Raw genomic sequence first — 10,739 nt, forward strand, 5'->3', positions numbered from 1 at the left:
AAACCATTGTTCTCTCATGCTTCACTTAGATTATTTTGAGAGTCCTACACAACAGCGTGGTAAATTGCATTAATCATGTTAGGCATTCAAGATTAATAATAAAATTTTCTTATGAGTGTGTTGAATACTATGAGAAGTTTGAAGTTTGAAACTTGATAATTGTTTTGAGATATGGAGATGGTGACATTAGAGTCGTGCTAGTTGAGTAGTTGTGAATTTTAGAAATACTTGTGTTGAAGTTTGTGATTCCCGTAGCATGCACGTATGGTGAACCATTATGTGATGAAGTCGGAGCATGATGTATTTATTGATTGTCATCCTTATGAGTGGTGGTCGGGGACGAGCCATGGTCTTTTTCTACCAATCTATCCCCCTAGGAGCATGCGCGTAGTACTTTGCTTCGATAACTAATAGATTTTTGCAATAAGTATGTGAGTTCTTTATGACTAATGTTGAGTCCATGGATTATACGCACTTTCACCCTTCCACCATTGCTAGCCTCTCTAATACCGCGCTCCTTTCGTCAGTATCATACACCCACCATATACTTTCCTCAAAACAGCCACCATACCTACCTATCATGGCATTTCCATAGCCATTCCGAGATACATTGCCATGCAACTTTCCACCGTTCCGTTTACTATGACACGCTTCATCATTGACATATTGCTTCGCATGATCATGTAGTTGACATTGTAGTCGTGGCAAAGCCACCATTCATAATTCTTTCATACATGTCACTCTTGATTCATTGCATATCCCGGTACACCACCCGAGGCATTCACATAGAGTCATATTTTGTTCTAAGTATTGAGTTGTAATTGTTGAGTTGTAATTAAATAAAAAAGTGTGATGATCATCATTTTTAGAGCATTGTCCCAAGTGAGGAAAGGATGATGGAGACTATGATTCCCCCACAAGTCGGGATGAGACTCCGAACTAAATAAAAAAAAAGAGGCCATAGAAAAAGAGAAAAGGCACAAATAAAAAAATGAGAGAAAAAGAGAGAAGGGACAATGTTACTATCCTTTTACCACACTTGTGCTTCAAAGTAGCACCAAGATCTTCATAGAGAGTCTCCTATGTTATCACTTTCATATACTAGTGAGAATTTTTCATTATAGAACTTGGCTTGTATATTCCAATGATGGGCTTCCTCAAAATGCCCTAGGTCTTCGTGAGCAAGCAAGTTGGATGCACACCCACTTAGTTTCTTTTTGTTGAGCTTTCATATACTTATAGCTCTAGTGCATCCGTTGCATGGCAATCCCTACTCACTCACATTGATATCTATTGATGGGCATCTCCATAGCCCGTTGATACGCCTAGTTGATGTGAGACTATCTTCTCCCTTTTTGTCTTCTCCACAACCACCATTCTATTCCACATGTAATGCTATGTCCATGGCTCACGCTCATGTATTCCGTGAAGATTGAAAAAGTTTGAGAACACCAAAAGTATGAAACAATTGCTTGGCTTGTCATCGGGGTTGTGCATGATTTGAATACTTTGTGTGATGAAGATGGAGCATAGCTAGACTATATGATTTTGTAGGGATAACTTTCTTTGACCATGTTATTTTGAAAAGACACAATTGCTTAGTTAGTATGCTTGAAGTATTATTATTTCTATGTCAATATTAAACTTTTGTCTTGAATCTTTCGGATCTGAATATTCATACCACAATTAAGAGAACTAGTCGTAAACCCGTGCTTTGCACGGGCTAGCCTATTAAGAGTGCTAACTTTGTATAATTTTAAAAAATAATGTAATTAAACTATTATTAGTTGACAATGGCTTTGGAATTGTTTAATCATTTTATTGATGAGGCAAACATAAATTTTTATGTAAGGTGCGGTAAAATTTTTCGTATATATACCCATTTTTTCAGCACATACAATGGATTTAGAGCCATTCTTAAACAATGTTGGACAATTTAGAAATTGGTGTCTTAGTTTATTTCACACCCGGAAAAATTTATGAAAACAGTGAGATTCCTTAATTAGTTCTCGCTTTATTTCAGATTGTTGTCATTGGTCTCGATGAGTGCTTAACTTTACCTATTTAATCAGGTCCACTTCTTGCCAGCTTAACAGTGGCTAAATCTAAAGCTGTTACGACGAATTTACCAATGGTTTCCAAATTCCGTCTCCTCTATCTATGAACATATAATTGAATTGGCTAGTACCATCTGAATTATCCCTCCAACCCCCTTCATTTCCGAGGTGTCCCCACACCCAGGCGAACTCCCTTTGCAACTCTATGATGTGTTGTTTGCATCCATATCCCATTGCACAGGAGTTGATTGTACGTGAGTCATCGGACATTGCTGGATTTTTTATTTAAAATTTGATATTATTTTCGAGTCAGCCAAAGGAAATTAGTGATTTGTAATGTATTTTTATATGTGTTGTTTTTCGGTCCTTGCCATTATATTGTTGTCATATACATGTATTATTGTTCCGTGGTTTTAGGCATATAAATTACATGTGTAAACACATATTAGAACCTTGTTTTTTCGCAATGCTAAGAGTTCCTGTTACGAACATGTACTGTATCAATAAAATTCATGCAGAGTAAGGAATGAAAAGAGAAACATGTTGACTGTACAGTTTCTGCAGACGACCTCCAGATATTTTACTTGAAGAAAACCCATGAAATGAAGGGATGTATCCAATTGAGAACTTATGTCCCGAACTGAAATATAATTTATTGATAATAACAAAGACCCTATGCTAGTAGTAGTAGTACTAAAAGTATGGAACAAAAGGAAAATTATAAATAGTTCATGTGTAGCCAAGTAGCCGGTTAATCTAACAAAACTTAGGAACAACTATTGTTTTAACAACTGAAATAGGTATTATCTACACACTCTTTCTGGTACATTATGACACTGATGATGCATAAATACTGAGAACGATTTTAAATGAATCCTTCCAACTTTATGCATGGTTATCCCAAACGGAATACTACACTACTCTGTCAAAATGAAAGAAACCGAAGATTGCACTATTCTGTACAAAAGTAAGACACATAAAACTGCATTATTATGTAAGAAAGAAAAAACTCAATACTACAGTAATTAGTTTTAAGAAAACTCGAGAAAAAAGAGAATGACAACATGTACAGTGAAACAGCATGTACCATCTTGAGTGCTCTCAGTATTCAAATCAAGAAAATTCCTCCTTCAAGAGATCAGCATTGGCTTCGTGTGCAGTTGTAGTCGCTGATGTGCAGAACACAGAACCAAGCATGCACTTCGGTCTGATTAGCTGGAAGTTGAACGCCATGATGGGTTCTGCCCTACAACCTTGATGGAGACCCTCTCGGAGTACATGTTATATTCGCATCATGACGACCTTATTCTTTGATGTCTCGTAGCTCTGACGACGATGCTAGCTACATGGTAGAAGTGTCGTCCAGACCTGCACCGCGTCATGGTGGCAGCAGCAGTATGTCCCCTGCTTATGTGAGATGTGGTGATGTCACTAAGGCTTCATGAACTCAGCAGGATTTAACAACGACATTCTGCTGGAATCAGCACGGACTTGCAACGATTCGTAACCAATTTAGCTAAATGCAAACATGAATCGCTTAAGGAAATACCACTGAACACCATTAATGACAAAAGATATATAATCTGAAAGCTAGATGGCAATACTTAGTGACATTAATATATACAATAGTCAATTAGTGAAAGAGGATACACATCTTCAGATGAATTTGCAATTAAGTTTCATGAACTTCTGAGCTAATTTATTTTGCATAAAAGAGCTACATATGGATTTGGTTCACGGTTTGGCCGTCGCAAGAATGAAGTTTGCTAAACAAAGTTTGAGAAAAAAACATTGCTAGGCGAGAGCTAATACAAAAAGAGAAATCAAAGATTGGAAATATTAATATTTTACTAAAGGAAGAACAACATGGCCAACAAACAATTGTCCCACTGTTATACTTTATATGCTACTAACATTAACCATCAGTACCATATAAAGAATCTTGATTTCCTCTCACATGGATTTACCAATGTATGGTTGCTATATCTGTCCTAATACCAGACCGAATTGACTTCTGTTTCAAATGTTTTTCTGTCCGGTTGTAGTTTTTATAAAGGCCCTTACAAACCGGTGTATGGTTGATTTGATTAACAGAAAAAGATGCTCCATTTTGTAGCACTTGAGCACCATAGAGATCTCAGAACTATGATTTGCGATGCATAATTTTATAAATTTACTCCAGTGTCATGCCCAACATGGACTACAGAATCATGCATTTCATCGCAGCGGTACAACTACGTCCTGTTAGTTCAACACCTCTGAACCATGACTTGATGCACCTGGACTACGCCAGAGACGCAGATCAGGACGCTCTGGTATACAATTTACTCTCCATCTATGTCAAAGTCAAAGTAGGAGAAAGATATGGGATCGTTCTGAACACTGAATAGGCTAGTACTACGTGCATTATCCCATAAAATTGTATATCTTGATGGCAATTCTATATATTGTACTCCCTCCATCTCATAATATAGTGTCAAAAAACGTATTACATTAAGGAACGGAGAAGTATAAGTTAATAACCATAGAGGAAAATTACATACGGATTGTTCAAACCTTCCACATGGCAAGAAAGAATATGATAAAAATGAATAACCTGAGGTAGACCGAATATTTGAAAACCGGACCATGTTTCGAAGGAGAATTTATTATATGGATATAGTACTGTTCATTTTCAGATTTTTCGTCTACAATAGATTTTATACCATGCATATACATTGATACAAATCCATCTCCTACACGGCTTCTTTTGCGCAGCTATTTCCTACACGGCATCATCATTATTGCACAAATTTTCTCCCGGAAAAAATTTATTGCACAAATTTTATATGGATTCCTGGTGGAGAATAGAAGATAAATGTCACGGTGCCAGATACATATATTAGTAAAAAAGATATGATTGTACCAATCAATAATTACCCATCGGACATCCTAGCTATCATGATTCGCCGTCTTGGCCCTATTCCTACGCGGCGTGAGTACTTCCCGGCGAGGGGCGACCATGATGACGACGAAGCAAGCTCGTTGTTCCTCTGTGGCATAATCCTGTACAAAGCAAACACCATGTGTATTAATCGATTAGCAATGCATCAACGTATAAAGTAGCCAGCTAGCTAAAATAGATTGATGGATTCTGGCAGCATACCACACACAGCGCTCGCACGCAGAATCGCTGGATTTATTACAGGCTTGAGTACTACTTGAACATGTACATGTATAAAGTGCGCCCAACTCATGCCACTATACACAGGGAGTGACTAGTATAGAATCTGAGCTCCCAGTGCAAAAATAGAAAAAGCAACCTGAGCCACTGGATTAAAGATCAATGGTACAGATTCTGGTGGAGGGGCATGTTCCCACTTAATGTCCATTTCACGAAAACCCCCCTACCAACACTTGAATATAAAACATGACTTTTACAGTTACAACCTCAAGTCACTCGTCCATTTCCAAATTAGCACAACGTTGATGTCATCCCCTAGAAGCTTGTCAATATTTCAGTACGTGAGAAAGTTGACCCATCCCCTTCAAGGTTCAAGCACAACTCAACATACATGTTCTCTCTAAAAATTAAGAACTAAATGTACATGCCAAACTTATGTTTAGAAAACAAAACAGATATGGCAGAAAGAAAACTGTCCCTCAAGGCAAAAATAATAATTTATTCCAGACTTGGTGAGCACCTTCTAAACTTATTACAAACTATATTTGCCAGTCTTGTTGCTTGATCTTCACAGCCAAGCAACATAAATGCCGCAATGATCGAAATGATTGAAGTAAATACAATGAACATATATCTTGATAAATGTAGAGGGCTCTAGCAATTAAACAAGAAAACTACTAAATTCATTTATAACTATTATGCAACACTAAATTAAAGTCAACATTAAGCTTCTCTAGTAATAAACACCCACATCTCAATAGGATGGCGAAAATGAATTTCACAAGGTATTCTATTTCTGGTCCACTCTGATCCATATACATGGCCTGATTAACATGACAGGACCATTTATAGCACATGACCGACAACAAAGGATTTAAATTATCATGCAGACAAATGAGTTTTGCTCCTGCAATTGTAAGCAAGGGAAGCCTATGCTAAGCGCTTCTTCTCTCCATATGTACTCCTGATGCTTCTGGTTGTTAAAGCATCATCCATCTACAAATGAAGTCAAATGAAAAAAAAAATTATAGTTCACATCAGAAGGAAAGAAATTGAAAATAATTATGATCGTTGGTAGACTAAATGGTTGCAAGGGAGAAAAACAGAGCAAGCTGTAACAAGCATATATGTTGTACTTTAACCACTAGAATAGTACATTTAGGTGACTAGCATGAAAATTAAGTAAGATTGTCAGAACTGAAAACATTGACCAGAGTGCTACATCATTTGCAAGTGAAATACCAACATCAGTAGAATAACCCAAAAGAATTGCCTGCAGCAGAGGTGTAGTGCTTAAAAAGTATTTAATATTAATAATACAAATTTCTAGGCTTGAATAACAGTTCATGTCCTAATCATGTGTGTGCTTCACAATTAAGAATGGGTGTTAAGTTTTTTTTCTAACTCGTAGATGAGGAAAATGTAACATCTTACAATAAATGAGTGGAGCCTTGTTAGAATGCTGCATCACAAAAACGTATGGCAGACCAGTGAAGAGAAAAGAACAAGAATACCATATGGCAAAATATATTCAAAGCTTAACAATGACCGATCACTTGTATCATCAGAAAAGTGAAGGTGTAATTTGATGTTGTTACAAGTTCCAACTCTTAATTGTTTTGTTCAATATCAAGTTCACCTGACTTCCAATCAACCAGAACAATATGATTCAGGAATGCTCGTATAGAATAAGAAAATTGCAACCGAGCATTGATTTAAAGGTAAGTAACCCTCATCGCTCAAACTTATGAGCTGAAGAACATACTTTATGAATGTTTGACATATGCAAATTATTATTCTAAATCAATAGTAAACAAATAATTTGATGGCGTGCATAAATGGTAGTCTTCAAAGCAAGAAGTGCAAACCTCCACTCTTGTGTTATATTATTCTTAGAGCATGTCCTTGCATCACGGAACACCGCTATCATACAAATGATGCATTTCCGTGGAGCATATAAAGCTAGAAGTCTATTGTCACATCTCATACATCCCAATATGACTTGCTTGTCAGACTTACTAGAGCATCAACGCCAATTTTTAACAGAGTAATAACATTGTACTTGACCAAGATCAAAACTTGACTAATAAACATGGACAAGTATCTATTGTGTGAAGTATTGGTAGTTGGTACATATTCCCTATCTGTATAGAAAATCAAGAGTTTGGGCATTGTTTAAGATGGTTAAAGGAGATGGTAATGATGGCCAATTTTAGTTTGTGTAATCTTTAGACCTGTGTGTTTTTTGATACAATATCTCAGCTTTGTTTTGAAGAAAAAAAGAGAGCCCCCCTCTCTGGTTTCCTTTATATAAAACCAATGTCTTACTAGTTGCTACAGAGAAGGGAAAAACATCTAAAGAACTCTGGAAGTGTTTCGGTTTATTTAACAGTAGAGCAAGTCTAAATAACCCCTGGACTGGGGAAGCTCAAATTTCCATCACTTTGGCTGATTGGAAAGCAGTTCAATAGTGATACACCAAGCTTGTCATCAGCCAGTAGAATACACATTACCACAACTAAATCATGCACTAATCAGCATGCTATTGCTGGATCCGGAATGAATAGATCAAACATAGACACGCATACAGGAAGCTAACAATTAAAAAACTAAAAAATGTTATAAAATAGAAATTCAACGAACATAAGCATCATCTCATAATGAGTCCCTCACCATGGTGATCGAGGACCTGGCACATGCGGCCGTCGATCTGCGTCATCGCGAACACGTCCGTGATGTGGGACTTCCGACCAATCACCAACCCGTCATATAGTCCAGCACGGTGAAGGTCGGGTGGTGCTCCTGTGGAGCAGACCGTGGCAGAGCTGGATGTGGCCGAGATGATGATGTGGAGCGCGACGTCGGGGTGCCCGGAGATGGATCCAGACGGCCTGGGTGGCGGAGTAGTTAGGGGAGGGGCCACGCACGGCGGCGGCCTCCCGCCGGATCTGGATCGCCGCCACAGCCGGCAAAGAGAACGGAGATGTGCGAGAGGGTTCAGTCGTTTGCACATAATTATTCAGAATCGGGGGACCTTTCTACACAAACTTTTGTGACCGTGAGTACAGATCCCACACTCCAGAATATGTGCCATCGATTTCTAATCCGACGGCCCATGTCACTTTTTTCTATTTTTGCACTGTAAGCTCAGATTCTATACTAGTCGCTCCCACTTGTCATCTGCGATGGAAGATGCTTCTTGGCTGCCACGTATCCTGTGTCGCGAGGGATGAGGCTCTTCCTGCTGAAAGACGCAACAGTAGCCAGCTGCGGGTGCACTTGTAGTCACCACCGTACGACGATGGATTGCAGTCGCGGTGGCGGCAGCATCATGGGATTTGTGGGACGTCTCTGCGTATAGATCGAACAAATCATGAGAACCAGTCATGCACGACTCTGCAACGTTGTTAGTTAGCAATAATATTGTTGTGTTAGCCCAGTAGTAGATAGATTAGCCTTTAAAATAAGAGAGTAGTAGATAGATTTTTTTGCGGGTGAGTAGTATATAGATTGACACGGGAGTTATTTTCTCCTGTGTTTTAAAATCTTTTTTGCCCAGGATTTTATTAGTTGATCTACACTGTAAAAATTCGGCCCCACCAAATTAATGGTTCGTAAAATCTAATTAACGAAGGAATTTCTAGGGAGTCAAGAATTAATATAGGAATAGATTACATTGAAATTATGCCAAGTAGCATTTCATATCAAAAATTCCGTTTTATCATTTACCTACTTGAGGACGAGCAGGAATTAAGCTTGGGGATGCTTGATACGTCTCAAATGTATCTATATTTTTTTATTGTTCCATGCTATATTATATCCTGTTTTAGATATTATTGGGCTTTATTATACATTTTTATATTATTTTTGGGACTAACCTATTAACCGGAGGCCCAGCCCAGAATTACTTTTTTTTGCCTATTTTAGGGTTTTGCAGAAAAAGAATATCAAACGGAGTCCAAACGGAATGAAACCTTTGGGAACCTGATTTTCGGAACGAACATGATCCAGATGACTTGGACCCTACGTCAAGCAATCAACGAGGAAGGCACGAGGTAGGGGGCGCGCCTACCCCCCCAAGCGCGCCCTCCACCCTCGTGGGGCCCATGTTGCTCCACCGACGTACTCCTTCCTCCTATATATACCTACGTACCCCCAAACTACCAGATACGGAGCCAAAACCCTAATTCCACTGCCGTAACTTTCTGTATCCATGAGATCCCATCTTGGGGCCTTTTTCGGAGCTCCGCCGGAGGGGGTATCGATCACGGAGGGCTTCTACATCAACACCATAGCCTCTCCGATGAAGTGTGAGTAGTTTACTTCAGACCTACGGGTCCATAGTTATTAGCTAGATGGCTTCTTCTCTCTTTTTTGGATCTCAATACAAAGTTCTCCCCCTCTCTTGTGGAGATCTATTCAATGTAATCTTCTTTTGCGGTGTGTTTGTTGAGATCGATGAATTATGGGTTTATGATCAAGTTTATCTATGAACAATATTTGAATCTTCTTTGAATTCTTTTATGTATGATTGGTTACCTTTACAAGTCTCTTCGAATTATCAGTTTAGTTTGGCCTACTAGATTGATCTTTCTTGCAATGGGAGAAGTGCTTAGCTTTGAGTTCAGTCTTGCAGTGTCCTTTCCCAGTGACAACAGGGGCAGCAAGGCACGTATTGTATTGCTGCCATCGAGGATAACAAGATGGGGTTTATATCATATTGCATGAGTTTATCTCTCTACATCATGTCATCTTGCTTAAAGTGTTACGCTGTTCTCTTGAACTTAATACTCTAGATGCATGCTGGATAGCGGTCGATGTGTGGAGCAATAGTAGTAGATGCAGGCAGGAGTTGGTCTACTTGTCTTGGACGGATGCCTATATACATAATCATGTCTAGATATTCTCATAACTATGCTCAATTCTGTCAATTGCTCAACAGTAATTTGTTCACCCACCGCAATATTTATGCCCTCGAGAGAAGCCTCTAGTGAAACCTATGACCCCCGGGTGTATTTTCCATCATATTAATCTTCCAATACTTAGTTATTTCCTTTGCCATTTATTTTACTTGCATCTTTATTTCTCTTTATCATAAAAATACCAAAAATATTATCTTATCATATCTATCAGATCTCACTCTCGTAGGTGACCGTGAAGGGATTGACAACCCCTTTATCACGTTGGTTGCGAGGAGTTTATTTGTTTGTGTAGGTGCGAGGGACTCATGTGTGGCCTCGTACTGTATTGATACCTTAGTTCTCAAAAACTGAGGGAAATACTTACGCTGCTCTATTGCATCACCCTTTCCTCTTCAAGGGAAAACCAACGCAGTGCTCAAGAGCTAGCAATGCTGCGCTAGTTGTCGGGGTCCGGTAAGGAGATCTAGAACCGTCGGGTAGGGTGTTTGTGGAGCGGCTCCGGTAGGGTGGACTACGGTGTGGGTGAAGCGGATATGTGGCCGTGGACGAGGGCGTCGGTGAAGCTGCTCCGGTGGTTGGGTTAAGGATGGTGTCGAC

The 10,739-nt window shown here is 39.0% G+C and overlaps 1 long non-coding RNA gene across 1 annotated transcript; it reads right to left on the bottom strand.

Moving 5' to 3' along the window:
- Positions 1 to 5,881: 5,881 nt before the first annotated feature.
- LOC123058264 (uncharacterized) lies at positions 5,882 to 8,529 on the bottom strand. The gene is made up of 2 exons (XR_006427108.1): positions 7,894 to 8,529; positions 5,882 to 6,216 (listed from the first exon to the last, which is right to left on the bottom strand). It is a non-coding gene; the product is annotated as an uncharacterized lncRNA (long non-coding RNA).
- Positions 8,530 to 10,739: the final 2,210 nt, after the last annotated feature.

Source organism: Triticum aestivum, chromosome 3A, assembly GCF_018294505.1.
Source record: "Triticum aestivum cultivar Chinese Spring chromosome 3A, IWGSC CS RefSeq v2.1, whole genome shotgun sequence".
Lineage (NCBI taxonomy): Eukaryota > Viridiplantae > Streptophyta > Magnoliopsida > Poales > Poaceae > Triticum > Triticum aestivum.